The sequence below is a fragment of the Lepisosteus platostomus genome, chromosome 12 (genome assembly GCF_059453375.1).
Source record: "Lepisosteus platostomus isolate fLepPlt1 chromosome 12, fLepPlt1.hap1, whole genome shotgun sequence".
NCBI lineage: Eukaryota > Metazoa > Chordata > Actinopteri > Semionotiformes > Lepisosteidae > Lepisosteus > Lepisosteus platostomus.
This window is the reverse complement of record NC_142622.1, coordinates 27,242,358-27,257,429: the sequence shown is the minus strand read 5'-3', so window position 1 is coordinate 27,257,429 and position 15,072 is coordinate 27,242,358. Positions and strand designations below refer to the sequence as shown.

The following is a 15,072-nucleotide window of genomic DNA, read 5'->3' as shown; positions in this document are numbered from 1 at the left end:
GACAAGACGTATGTGGTAGCTTTTTATTGTTAAAACTTATGGTACACAGTGCTTGGTAATATAGTAGAACGTATCTGACAGTAAAACAGTAGAAAAATTTAAAGGGTCATGACTCCCTCTTATTTTCTGGTGTGCAGTTTTCTTTCTGTTATTACATTTTTTTATGTTTCAGACATAGTGAAGGGCTATAGAATGTTTAATCGAATTTGAAACATCTGATTTGTAAGTTTGGAGCGTTGTTGGTTTATGCATCCAAACAATGGGTTTACCATCCATGTCAACATTTATTCATGCAAGGAGGATAAAGTCTGACTCCAAAATTCTACTGGTTGTTAGCTCTTTTTTAATTAGCAGCAGCAAAGAACACAGAAAACAAACATTAAACTGTACCAATTAAAAAAGCTAGGAGGTAGAACATAAATTGAGTATTTCTTTAGGCTTTGATCTCCCAAGTTGTTTGTTCCTGCAAGCCATTATTTTCCTTCTAATACCATTGCAGAAAAAACTTTAGGCATTGTTTTAACACAATTGTGTTGTGTGTCTCAGACAAGGTGATGTGATTCACTCCAGTGAGAGAGAGGAGCTGAAAGTCAAGGCCCAAAAATAGTAACTAGGTTGCATTCAATTGATTTTAGCTCCCACTTTTCTAGTCTAATCTTATCACGATTATTTCCTTGTGTCCAGAGAAATAGACACAGATCTCATTAAGAAAGGGCAATTTATGAAATTGCATAAGAAAAGCATTATTTAATCTATTGCTGTCAGGTGTTTTTACCATACATTATTTCTTTTGTGCAATAAAACTGATCCAGAGAAACCTATTGAACCTATAAAGTACAGTACTCATGCAAACCAATCAGTTAACAATGTTGAATGTTGTACTCTACGTTAATTAAGTATGATTAACCTGACCTTCTTTGGAGGACATTATAAGCAAGCAGGTTTCATTATGCTGGCCTGTGTGTGTTCAGACACAGAAAAGTCAAATGTTCATAAACTAATTAATTTGTTTCAATACTTTTTTCTCTTCTCCACTGATAGCTGGTGTGTGGTGGGTGTACTGGCGCACTGTGGCTGCTGTCACATCATTCTGGTGGGGCCTACACGTTGGTTGTGGTGGAGGGGAGCCCTCATTACATGTAAAGCACTTTGAGTGGAGTGTCCAGAAAAGTTCTGTATAAGCTTAAGGATTTATTACTTTTTAATACAATGAAGGCTGTTTTATCATTTAATAACTTTTTTATGCAACCTGTGACATAACAACTCTCACCTGTTATAAGACTCAGGATATCCAAAGAGAGCTGCCAGAGAAAGTGACACACATGTGACCAGAAAAGCAGAATATCTCCAGACCAGGACTCTGAGGTGCCCAGTAAAGTCACTTACTCAGGGTAGAGCAGGTAGGGTCCTTTAGCTCCCTAGAGAGGAGCTGTTACTTTATATTAGGGGCTATGTATGCATGAGAGGAACACGACTGGCTAAATGCCACTGTCCAAGACTGACAGAACTTGAAAATGCCATTACTTCTAATGAAAATGTGGGGATTACTTCTAAGAGCAGAGTGATGAAGCCAATTCAGAGATGGGGATTATTAGGAGGCCATGATCGGTAAAGGCCAATGGGAAATTTGGCCAGGACAGGGGGCAATACCCCTACTCTTTTCAAGAAACAACCTATGTCTCAACATCAGCAAAACTAAAGAGCTGATTGTTGACTTCAGGAGACAAGGAAATGTCCACTCCCCCCTCTACATCGAAGGGACTGCAGTGGAGATGGTGAACAACTTCAGATTCCTAGGTGTTCACATCACTGAGGACCTTACATGGGAACTCAACACCTCCAGTCTCATCAAGAAAGCACAACAGTGGCTCTACTTTCTGAGAAGGCTGAAGAAAATACGTCTGCATCCACGGATCCTCGCCAACTTCTACAGATGTATGGTGGAGAGCATACTGACCAGCTGCATCACAGTCTGGTACAGCAACTGCACCGCATCTTACCGCAAGGCCCTGCAGCGGGTGGTCAAAACTGCCCAACACATCATCAGCTATGCCTTACCATCCATCCAGGAAATCTGCAACACTGTCTGAAAAAATCTGGTAGAACCATCTGGTAAAAGGTTCCAGACGATCCAGTCACACACAACAAGACTCCGAAATAGCTTCTTCCCCAGAGCCATCAAACTGGTGACCCCCCCACTCCCACCCACCAAACTATGATCTCTCTTCACTTCTTCCTGTACCACACAACGATTGTACTCTTACACCGCTACTTACAGCATGCCTCCAGGCAATTGAATGTAAGCCGAACTTGAACATAAAACTGTACTTGATTGATTGTACTATTTGATAACGCTGTATTATTTTGCACTGTTTGCTCTTTTTGTGTACTTTTCACAGTTTTTAACAGATATGGGTACTGTCACACTGGTACCATACTTATTGTTTAAATTGTTATTGTTATTGTATTGTCTTGTCTGCTGTTCTGTATATACTGCACCTGAGAGACTAATAAGAAACACTTTTCATTATACTATGCACCTGTGTACGTATAATGACTAATACATTTGAATTAAATTGAATTGGCATGATCACTCCATCTGTCCCATGTTTGTAGTTTACGCGGTAACAGAGAGCCATGGTTACAAACATTTGGATATTGAAAAAAACTGGGACTTCCATAAAGCAAAAATCATTGTACAATCCACATTAAAAGCTAAAAAGAAAAATTTAGTAGGAAATACCAATATATAATTTGCCTCTTATTTCAGGTATTTTTTGTAGAAAATATAGAGCTTGTCACATGAGTATTTCATTTAACACAACAATCGATTTCTTATATGCTCTACACACAAACAGACTGACTACTCGTAGGTCCACTTGGCAAATCTTAATGAGTAATTTTCCTAGGAAACTGTCCCTTAAATCCACAAGTTGATGATCCAGGGATGCACTGCTTACATACAGTATGTCACGATCGTAAACCCCTTCTCTTAAGGATGCTCCAGCCCTTCCTTGTTCTGTACTTATCTCCTGCACCTGCCTCCGGTTCCAGCCCCCCATGCTATATAAGCCAGACGTTCCTGCCTACTGGGGCTCAGCTTTGGAAGATGGATGCCCGGAAGCTCACCTACCCGCGATTCCAGGAGCGACTCAATGGCATAGGCTTCACAACGGTGTCCTGATCATCTGGTCCTGTTACCCCTTTTTATTCCCCTGACCCTCTGCCGGATCCCGCACTGGCTTTTAACTCTGTCGGTCAGGATGGATTACCCAGTCTTGGACATTTGCTACACTCTTGGATTTGTCTCGGACTCCCTTGGACTGTTTGCCTCGGCCACACCTCCCCCGAACACCAGCGCACCATGGACACGCCCCCTGTTTTCCTTCCAGCCCCTTGCATGCCTTTTTCCCCATGTTAACTTGACTTCCCCCCGGATTGTGTTGTCTGCACAGGGTCCTGAAAGAATGCTTCATGACACATACTGGTGTTCCTTGCAGGGTCATTAATAATACAGGATGTGGTTGAAACAAGAAACCTGGAACTGAAAGGAATTTGCAAGTCTAACAGTGTATTGAGTTGTATGTAAGTTGCTTTCCTGTTTACAGTGTCTTAAAATCCCCTAGCTATGATAAAGAGATCAGTGTGACTTATTCAAATTGAAATGAGGTTAATTAATCAGGAAGATAGAAAGATTAAAAAATACAGTTGTCAAAGACCAGGATTTCACAAATGTTGTCCTTTAGTACCTCAGTGCAGGACCATAAATGATACATTCCTCCAGCTAATTATCAATTACTGTAAAACCTAAGGTGCTGATTGCACTAAAGTGCAACAGTGGATTGGATGCCCCTTAGTTTGAAGTAGGCCTTAGTAAAGTAAACACTGAAATCAGGAAGACATAAAAGCTATTTGCCGTGATTGTAGGCTTAAATCTGTAACCTGTTGTTTGGTTTATAGAAATCCTATAACTTGTTAAAACATACACACACTTTAATCTTGGAGAGGAGTCTGCTTCTCCACTGCCCTGTCTATGTCATCATAGAACAACAGAACGCATTGTCTGAGATAACATGCACACCCATTCACATGTGGGCAACACAACAGCATATCTTAACTCCTCCCATTCCAGGGCAACTTTGTCCTCAATGAACTTTCTCATAACTCGAACAATAAAACTATTTTGTTAAAAATATAAACCTTTAAAACACAGCACATATTTCAAACATCACAGGTTCTCAGCGGAGATTAGACCCCAAACCAATCTTCTAACTAGGTTTTTTAGTTTTGTTTTGATACGCTTTTATTTGTGCTAAATGGGTGCTATGGTGGCACAGTGGTAAGCATTACTGCCCTGCAGCTCTTGGTTCAATCCAGACGTGGGGTGCTGTCTGTGTGGAGTTTATATGTTCTCTCCATGTTTGTGTGGGTTTCCTCCTAGTGCTCTAGTTTCCTCCTGCAGTCCAAAGATATATTTGTAGGTTAATTGGCCCTGGTGTGAGTGTGTGCATGTATGTGTCTGTGTGTGCCCTGTGATGGACTGCAACCAGTCCAGCAGTGTGTACTCCCCCTTGTGAGGGAGCTGGACAGGTTCCAGCTCCCTCACAACCCTGTACTGAACGAAGTGGTTAGAAAATGGATGGATGTTTGCAAAACATATGAAGAGATCATTTCTGTAATAGATGAATACATTTATGAAAAGGTCATCAAATGACAAGTCTGAAAATATTCTAATACTTATTTACACAACTGTAAAGCTGGAGAAATGATTTTTGAGAAAATATAAATTCTTGATGGTTAAATAGGCAACAAGTGTGTCACCAACAGCTATACATAGTGGGCTCAATATAAGCAAAAATTCAGAAGTGGTGCTGTGTTACCATGGGAACAACATTGAGACCAGAACTAGAAAGCTGACTTTGGCTCTTGTCCATTCTCTCTAAAGCCTTTTAAAGATTTTACTGCTGTGTACATCTGTCTCTGGCTTTTTTACCTTGGAAGATAAAATGTTCATGCTAGTCTTCCATAATTTGTTTGATCAGCCTTGGAAATTAAGAAAAATAAGCGTATCAAGATTCGGCTAATTGTGCCATAGTACATGCAAAATTGGTCTGTTAAAAGAATGCCTTAGGCAAGATGAACCTTTTATCAGATACATTTTGTTATATATTTATGGAATGTGGAGGCAGGAACCTCAGATTTTTAATAGAACCTACAGAAAAGAAGGTAGGTCACTTGCTCATTGAGGTACCACTTTATATCATGTATTTTATGGCAATAGAACTGGATTATTTTCCAGATGGGGAATTTATGGACCCAAATTAATCAAATGCCTTTTTTAATGAGAGTGGCATGTTGTTAATAATGAGCCACAGGCTAGATCAGTGATGTTTAATATACATGCTATTGTACCTGATCATTTTAAGTAGCTATTGTATCTTTCTTCATAATTATTTAATGTTAAATGTATGTATACTATAGGTACATTGCTGAAAACAAAGAATGATGAATAAAACAAGGTTTGGCAAAGTACTGGAATGAGAGACCTCCAAGGGAGACCAGGTTACTGTAGTAAGTGGCATAGTTGTAGTAACAAAACCCCAAAATGGAGACAGTGGCCCCTGTGCTGTAGGAGTTGTCTTTGTTCTGAAGCTTTTCTGGATACTCTACTCAAAGCGCTTGAGAGGTAATGCGGACTCCCCTTTACCACCACCAATGTGCAGCATCCACCTGGATGATGCGACGGCAGCCATAGTGCGCCAATATGCTCACCACACATCAGCTATCAGTAGGGAGAAGAGCAGAGTAATGAAGCCAATTCATAGATGGGAATTACTAGGAGGCCATGATTGGTAAGGGCCAATGGGAAATTTGGCCAGCACGCTGGGGTTACACCCCTACTCTTTTTGAGAAACGCCCTGGGATTTTTAATAACCACAGAGAGTCAGGACCTCAGTTTTAGGTCTCATCCGAAGGATGGGATAGGGATGTAGGGGTGTTAACTCCAGTGTCCTGGTTAAATTCCATTATGATATTACACTATTTGGTCTAATTTAATTGGTGAAGTAATTTCTCACTTCTCCTTCAGTCTACTGTGTGGGAGGACTGCTAGCACATGATTGCTGCTTTGTGTCACCCAAGCGGTGCTGCACTGCAGTGGTGGACAAAGAGGGTTTTCTCCTGTAAATGAAGAGTGAGGTCCTATGGGCTGAACTATTCTATACAAATGCAAGAAGAGATTAATCTTTGGATAAAATACTTTTTTCCTTCAGACAACACATATTATATTTTATTTCTGACCCACTTTGTATATTTTAGATCAGGATTGCTCATTTCATCCATGTGATGTGTAGATGTGTTGACAGCCTTCCCTACCATATTTTGCCAGTGGTTACCTTTGGTTCAGAAAGATTTTTCTTCTTAATCTTCGAGATCTTAATGCCTTCTGCTTTTAAGGTTGACAGAAAACTCTCTGTTGCTTTAATTATAATAGTGACAATCAATAAACACTATTGCACATGTAACATACACAGACCATATGGAACACATTAATAACAAAAATGAATAAATCAAAAGCTTGAAAACTGTATTCCAAATAGTTCAACAAATCAACTTGTAAAATATAAAGGAAAAGAAAGATTTTTATAAAATCATTTTAAAAAAGATCGAATTAGAAAAATGTACAAGAAATTGCAAGCACTGGTAAAAAGTAATATTAGAAGGGCCAAGAGAGAGATTCAAGGGAATATTGAGGCTTAATTATTTTTTTTCTGGGTTTGGCTCCAGACTGTGGGGTCTTCTCTGGAATTTGCATGTTCTTATAATGTACTCCTAGGTATAATACATAATAGTACATTATAAGAAAAGTGCTTTCTAATGTACTACAGAAAAACTTTTGCAAATATTCAGTATATGTAAATGTGTAGAAATTAAGGGGTGTTATATAAAAAATATGTAACAGATTAGTAAAACCTCATTTAGAATATTGTGTACAAGTTATGGAATATATTTTGAAAAATATTTGGAATCATTTCAGCAAAGAGCAACCAGATATATTCAGGGTTAAGATAATGTCCTTTACTGGCAAGCTGAACATATTGAACCTTTTCAATATTGAAAAAAAAGATTATGAGGGAACCTTATACAAGTATTCGTAATCCTCTGACACTAGAACATCCAGTGGATTTCTTTAAAATGAAACATGAAATAGACTGCACATGAAATTATGTAGGAGTGTATTTAAAATCAAGAACAGGGCATACGTCTTTACCCAAAGGTTTGTGGGAGTATGGAACAAGCTACCCAGCCATGTTGTCGAAGCTGATACTGTATCAGCTAAATATTTTCATGAGCAAACATTTACTCCCAGGACCCCCGTCTGAGTTTTTTAAAGAGTTCAGAATCACCCGTTTAAGTCCACACCCTAGTTTCAAAATGAGCACCACTTCCTCTCACAATTAGATTTAAGGAACAAATCACATTACACCTGTTTTGAAAATGAGCCTTACAGGAAGCATCACTGAAGCTGAGTAATAAACATCTTCAGAAACAAAATATGTTTCTACCTTTTGCTTTGGGTATAATCTAGTGAACTAAGCACTTTAAGTTCTGGAATTTAAGATTGAATAATTGTATTTTTCTTCTGCCACAAAGGCACTTTTTATTAAAAAAACTGAAAACATCCCAAGAGAATTTTTACAACAGATTGAATATTGTTAAAAAGTGAAGCAATTAAGAAAGAAGAAATGTCATGCAGAGGATGCCGTAATTATGATTACAGCACAACTGGAAGTTTAGACACTTTGCTTTTGGCTACCAATTCTTCATTTAAAGCTACAGGATCAGGATTGCACATTTCCTGACATAAATCAAAAATAAATAACTTAAGAGGGGAGTGATTGGGAAGTAATTTTTTTTCCAGTGTTGATACTGAGACAGTCTAATTAACAGCTTATAGCTGCCTGTTGCCATCTGTATTTGACATTCAGCATTACATTGGGAAAGACAAATGTTACATTGGAAAGGTTTGCCTGTTGTTGATTTGATAAAACCAAATCAACACTTTAACCAAGCCCATTTTGAAAATGACCAACCCAGTGATTGCTGCATTCTGTTTGCTTAGGCCTCTTAATTCTGGCCAAAAAATCGTGCTTGAGTGAGCCAAAGTATTGTATTCGTCCATATCACAGTAAATCTGTTCTAAGTCACGATTTATGTGGAATTCTTGCTCTTTAAAGATGATGGATTTCTAAATCCAGTTAGAAACTGGATGACAGAATAACGTTGATCTGACACTAATGTCATGGATACAAGGTATCTGCACGGGTATATTGGTTTCAAGCAATTATCATTTTGCTCTGGTTCAGAGTTTCTGGGACTGTACTGCTTTAGCTGCCTGATTTGCCCTTCCAAGTTTTATTTTTTCAGATTTGCAGATGGTGGACCTCACAAAAAAGAGCTTCATAAAAGTTCCCAGTTCAACCCCCAGCTCTGCCACCACATCAGTATGATGAGCTGAGCTAGCCTTTTATCCTCCTTGTAGTCAGTCCAAGGTGAATGTGGTGTAAAACCAACATCCCGAGTGACTCTGAAGGAGTAGTTTAATTGTTAAATCAAGAGCGGATTCAAAAAGAGTTGACCCTTTGCCAGAATTGTGCATATCAAACTGAAATTAAATTAAATGGAAATTAAAAATAACATGAAAATGTGGACATGTTAAAAGTGACATTATTAATATCCATGATCAAATTCCATCTTTTTTGTAAGGAATATAGTGTATGCACCCCCCTGTGTACAAAGGATTGCTCTTGCTTTAACTGTTCAATATGTACTGTATATGTAAGTGATTTGCTGCTTATGTTGCTATTTTTATATGAAACATAAACAATATTAATGAAAAGCTTCAAAAAGGTGGAGTTGAACTGTGGTTTGTAACATATCGCCCACAGAATCCGTTCTCATGAAGCAGGTGACCTGAAATAAGGAACCAAGCCTTCAAGTGCAATTTTACAGGAAGACACGTAGCAAAATCACTTTTATCATCTTCATTGGGCAAGAGAGCTGAAAAATGCACATAATGTGTTCTTGCTTTCCATGAGACACACAGACAGGGAGAGAGCATGGGGTCAGAGCACAGGGTCAGCTATTGTACAGGGCCCCTGGAACAGTTGGGGTTAAGGGCCTTGCTCAGGGGCCCAATGGAGTAGGATTCCTCTGCTGGCTGCAGGATTTGAACCAGGCAACCTTCCAGCCACAGGCACAGATCCTTAGCCACAGAGCCACCACTCTGCCCCACTTTCTATATATTATATATAATAAGAACACTTTGAATTGAATGAACACAGTGTGTTATTTTTTTCCATTGTTATAGAAATCTTAATAGCAATGCTTTAAAAAGCTTTATAGATGCACTGGTTATGAAGGAAAGCTTGCAGAGTTTGGCACAAATTTAAATGTGCTTTTTGAGTTTCTCTATGGTTAAAAAGGAAGCTTTGTGATTCTGGTCCATAGAGATTACTCTATTCAATAAAAGGATACATTTAAAAAGGATAAATTTATATTCAGAAACCCTGCATAAATTAGAGTTCTGAATTTGTAGTGAGATACAAAGGTGTTTTTAATCTCTCAAGCTGAATAATGCCATCTTTTTCATGTTTTGCAAATCCCCAATAGAGTTACATATACATTTACAGTAAATATACTGTGGAATGAAAGATGACTCTTTTCAGCAAATAAAAAAAAATAAAAAATGAAAGAATGCTCAGCTCATATTATTACTAGTTTTAGGATGCTTCATTTTTTTCTTGTCTTATTATTTTCGTGAAATGTCACATGCATCTTTTGGGGTGTCCTCAGTGTGGTGTCTGAATGTTCTGATGGCTCAGGAAGATCTTCTTTGGGTCTTTATTTCCTACCACCTTCCAAGAGATGTTGGCTAGATAAATGGGTTTCTCTGACTTTTCCCTTTGTGCTTGTATGTGCCTTGCAGTAGCATTTCATCCTGTCCAGAGTGTAATCTTAGTTACAGTGTAATCTGTACTCCTGAGTATACTCATGTGTGTAACTACTGAATACTATGCTGATGGTGCATATCACCATCCTTGTTAGGAGAGTGCCTTAATCTAGAGACCAAATTGAAGCGCACAGCAGAAAATGTTTCTTTAATTGGACTTTTATACATGTAATAGACACTAGTAAATCAAAACTGTACTCCTTTTGCAATATTCTCTTTTTCAGTAAGGCGTTACATCACTAGTTTCAAAATGCTTTGCAACCTATCCCTTTTCAAATGGAATAATTATAGTTTTCATTGCTATGAATGCTTTTTCTGTGTTAATGCATCATTGTACCAGTATTTAAAAATTGTAAATTCATATTTTAAGTGTTTTTTTCTACAGTATAACTATATTTATCTCCTACCCACACTTTGTACAAGAACAATAAAAAGGCTTAAAAATGTAAACACATAAATAAAATAAAAACATATAAAATTGTTGTGCATATGGTCTGAGAAAGTGGCATTTAACTCCATGAGTATGTATCACTTGTTTTACTTGTTATATACAGTACATTAAATTATAGAAAATAATGTTTTATTGAATCAAAATATTCTTCACTGAGGCCTCTTCTTGCTATTCTTTGTATCTCTTCTACTTTTTAAAACATGGACTCATGAAAAAACAACATATATCTGCAAATTATTAACCTGTTTAAGACAATTTTAACACAATGAGTGAATTAATTATAATTAAGTGTCCACATGAAATCTGACAAAAAAACACCTTAAACACCAACTAAGTGATGAATTATAACAGTAACAGCTATGATTAGTGATGAAACTTGATTAGTGACTAAGTAGCCTCAGACATAAAAATAAATAAATATTTTTGTACTAACCAATAGGAGAGTGACATTGCTGGATTTGGCTTGAGAATGTGTATGAGTAATGTCTAATCTTTGTTCAGCATCTGATCCCCGACAATGTTGTCTCTGATGACAATTTGAAGGCTCTTATGCTCCCAACGATGGGTATATACTTTAAAAAAAAGACACTTACAGTTTCCCTTGCTTTGGTTTTGAATACAGCTATGAATAATTCACCATTTAACCTCAGACCCTTAACTAGCAGTACACAGCATGTTGCAACATGTTACAACAATGCAGCTGTAGATAGAATGCTGAGATAATGTGGATGTGCAGAATCTCAGGGCAGAAATAATTAATCTCTACATAGACTTGTGGATATCTTGTGATGTCCATCTTGTGGACATCTAAAGTCTTGAATGACTACAGACCAGTGGCACTTACATCACACCTAATGAAAACTCTGGAAAGGCTTGTACTGGACCACCTCAGAACCCTGGTGAGTACAGCACTGGACTCCCTGCAGTTTGCCTACCGGTCACCCCTGGGAGTGGAGGATGCAGTCATCTATCTGCTACACAGAGCTAACTCTCACCTGGAGAAGACGGGGAGCATTGTGAGAGTTATGTTCTTTGACTTCTCCAGTGCCTTTAACACCATCCATCCACCTTTACTGAGAGATAAGCTAAGGGCGGCGCAGGTGGACACTCCCCTGCTGTTCTGGATTATAGACTATCTGACCTGCAGGCCACAGTATGTACGGCTAAAGAGCTGTGTGTCCGAACAGGTTGTTAGCAGGTTGTTAGTCCTTGCTCCATTCCTGTTCACCTTTTACACCTCTGACTTCAGGTACAACTCTGAGACATGTCATCTGCAGAAGTTTTCGGATGACTCTGCAATTGTGGGGTGTATTAGAGAGGGGAGGGAGGAGGAATATAGGAGCTTGATTACCAATTTTGTGGAGTGGTGTCATCTTTACTATCTCCAGCTTAATACCAGCAAGACCAAAGAAATGATCTTTGACTTTCGAAGGAATAAGTCTCCGCTGAACCCTGTTTCCATCCAGGGTGAGGACATAGAGGGCGTACATTCCTACAAGTACTTATGGGTACACCTGGATGATAAGCTGGAGTGGTCTGGTAACACTGATGCCCTGTACAAGAAAGGTCAGAGCCAACTCTATTTTCTTAGGAGACTCAGGTCCTTTGGTGTGTGTGGAACACTGCTACACATTTTTTATGAATCAGTGGTGGCGGTGGCCATCTTCTACGCTGTGGTGTGCTGGGGCAGCAGCATCATGACAAAAGATGCAAATAGGCTCAATAAACTCATCAAGAAGGCTGGCACTGTGCTGGGGATGAGCCTTGACCCCATGGAGGTGGTGGCTGAGAGGAGAATGCTGACCAAGCTCACAGCCATCATGAACAACACCTCTCATCTGCTTCATGGGACTGTTACTGGGCAGCGGAGCACATTTAGCAATAGACTGCTCCAGCTACGGTGTTCAAGGGAACGTTTCCAAAAGTCTTTCCTCCCGGCGGCTGTCAGGGTGTATAACGCTGCCCTAGGCTAGGACTGTTAGCCCTTCATTTGCTCCTCTATGGACAGCATGTTTACTCCATTGTACTTTTTGGACAATCAGTCTGTATAAACCTATGCACATTTTGCACATATTTTATTGTTTTTATAGTGACTATGATCAGCACATTTTGCACACACCTATGTATTTATTTATTTTGTTTGTCTTTTGTTTTATAACTATTCTGATGTCTGTTTTGCTTGTCGTGGGCTGGACTGCTGTAACACATCAATTTCCCTACGGGATTGTAGCGGCGAGGCTTAATAATAAGGCAGAATTAAGTGTTTCTGAGCTTCCCAAATGAGGCCCCATTTCTCTGTTCATCTCTGTGGTGCAGCCACAGAGAAACTATTCATGCAAGATGTTTTCTTTTGATAAGGACAGCTCCCACAGGGGGATGCACTTAGCTAAGCCTGGCTATCATGATCAATGGTCATCCATTGGCGCCTATCTGTCTAGGGAGTGCGAGTTGGACATCTGGATTGCATTCCTAAGTGTCAGGAGTAAGTGACTCATATCTCACCTTGATCAACCAATCAGGGACTGGTAGGGCCGAGTAACCCACGTGGGACTCTGATGCCCATGGAACTTTCAGCCAATCAATGAGCTGAAGTTCCTCCAGGTAAAAACAGGCAACACAGAGATTCAACAAGATTCAGAAGGGATTCTGGAGAGGATTCTGTGGACTGTTCTAAAGGGAATTCAAAGGAGAATTCCAGGGCAGGATGGCCCAGGAGCAGAAGGCTCCCAAGGGCAGGACATCCTCGCAGCGCGCCTCCTGACCATCCTGAGACTCAGCCCGGACAACCACGGAACGGCCAGTGTGTCCGAGTGCCAGAACTTTCCTTTGTTCTAAGAGTCTAGAGTGGAGGTTGCCAGAGAGTAACCAGCAGCAGGCCTCGTGAACAGGTCGGAACTGTGGACAGCTGAATCACTATTCAGAACTAGCTCTTCATTAGGAACGAACCTGTCCTCTTCCTGACTTGCTGGGACCCACAGTCATCTTTTCTCCTGTGCACAAACTTTGCTAGTTAAAGCCAACACTGACTAGCCGGTCAGTGAGCATCAGCAGCGCACCGTCGCAAGCCGCACAGCACAGCCTGGCACCGAGCCAGAGAGCGCGGATTGGACAGCAACAGCCTGCAACTGTTTCTTTGTGCCCGCAGGAGATCTGAATCCCCAAAGATTGGATGAGTATTCAACTTCAATGCATTACAGCTCAAGAATTCAATTGTTATCCCAACGAGTTGATATCAATTTAATTCCTAAGAGTTATGTACTTGTTTCGAGTATCTAATGTAGAAGTTATAACCAAGTTCATTTATGAAACGGTCTTAATGAATGATATACTGAACGTATGTCCTCTTGATATATGTAACAATTCATAACTGATTGAATATATATCTTTTGTATTCTGATAACCCTCTCGATAAGATCTGTTAGTTTAAGGCATATTCTATGTATTAATAAATGTATCCTCGTGTATTAGTACCTGTGTGTGTGCGTTGTTTGAGTTATGTCGCATGGTTGGACTCTAAAGCCATCAAAAGAATCAACTTTGTGATTTACTGCTACAATTAATAATTGTCTCAGTAAATGCCCAAACCCTACAGAACTGGTGCCTTCAGAGAGCCACTAACATTACATATTTGGCGTCCCTGAACGGCTATGAATCACTACATATTTGGCGTCCCTGGGTGGGCGTGGCAAGACTGAAATGAGTCAACCAAGCGGAATAATTCAATATAAAACGCCGCGGGTTTCATACACGACAATACAGTGTGCTGAAAGCCGAAAGAAAAAAAAGTTCCCCTTGCTCTTTAAGCAGTGCTTGATTGTTTTGTGATCTTTTGCGATCTACCGGGTTGATTGCATACTTGATCTTGTGGTTTTCTGTGGTAAAACTGTAATTTCGTACTTAAAAGTAATACTCTTTAAGTTTAACGATGGTTGCTAAAAGGTCTGAATTCGAGTCGCTATTAAGCACTCTCTCTAGCAGCGACAGGTCTGACCACGATCTCTTCCATATCTCCGTCAGCGGAGAAGCTAGAATAAATCTCCATTCTCTGAGAGAGCTAGCGAAGGACATAGAGAGATTTGACCCCGCAGTGTCAGAGAATAATATCGAGAGTTATATTCAAGACCTCAGGTATACCCTGCAGTACCTGCCAAACGCCACAGAACAGGAGAAAGTGTTTCTGGTCAGGAAAACTACCAGCAGAGCTGTACATGAGTGGATGGCTAGGCAGATGAAAGAAGTCTGTAATGATTTTGAGCAGCTGTGTCAAGCACTTATCGAAGAATACAGTGCGTTTATGGACCCGACTGCTGCGATAGCCGCCGCTCTTAACATTAAGCACGAGAGAGCAGAGTCCCCTCGCGAATATTACGAGAGACTTAGACGAACTTATTTTGCAGGGCGAAATGATGAGGGTTGCGAAGAGAACACACATTTCAAGGGTTTATTCATTGCGAATCTCCACCCATCAGTCAGAAAGATGATCTTAATGCATACAGATGCACAGACCATGAAAATGACTGATATCAAGAGATTCGTGCAGAAAGCCTGGGAGTATGATGTCCAAAGTCGCTCTGAGCAAAAAGCTGTTAAAGCGACTGTGTTCGCCCTC

General features: G+C 39.7%; 1 protein-coding gene across 5 annotated transcripts in view; it reads right to left on the bottom strand.

Annotated features, from left to right (window-relative positions):
- The window catches only part of ripor2 (RHO family interacting cell polarization regulator 2), a 124,647-nt gene that overhangs the window by 74,576 nt on the left and 34,999 nt on the right, over window positions 1-15,072 (bottom strand). The gene's annotated exons all lie outside the window — the stretch shown is intronic.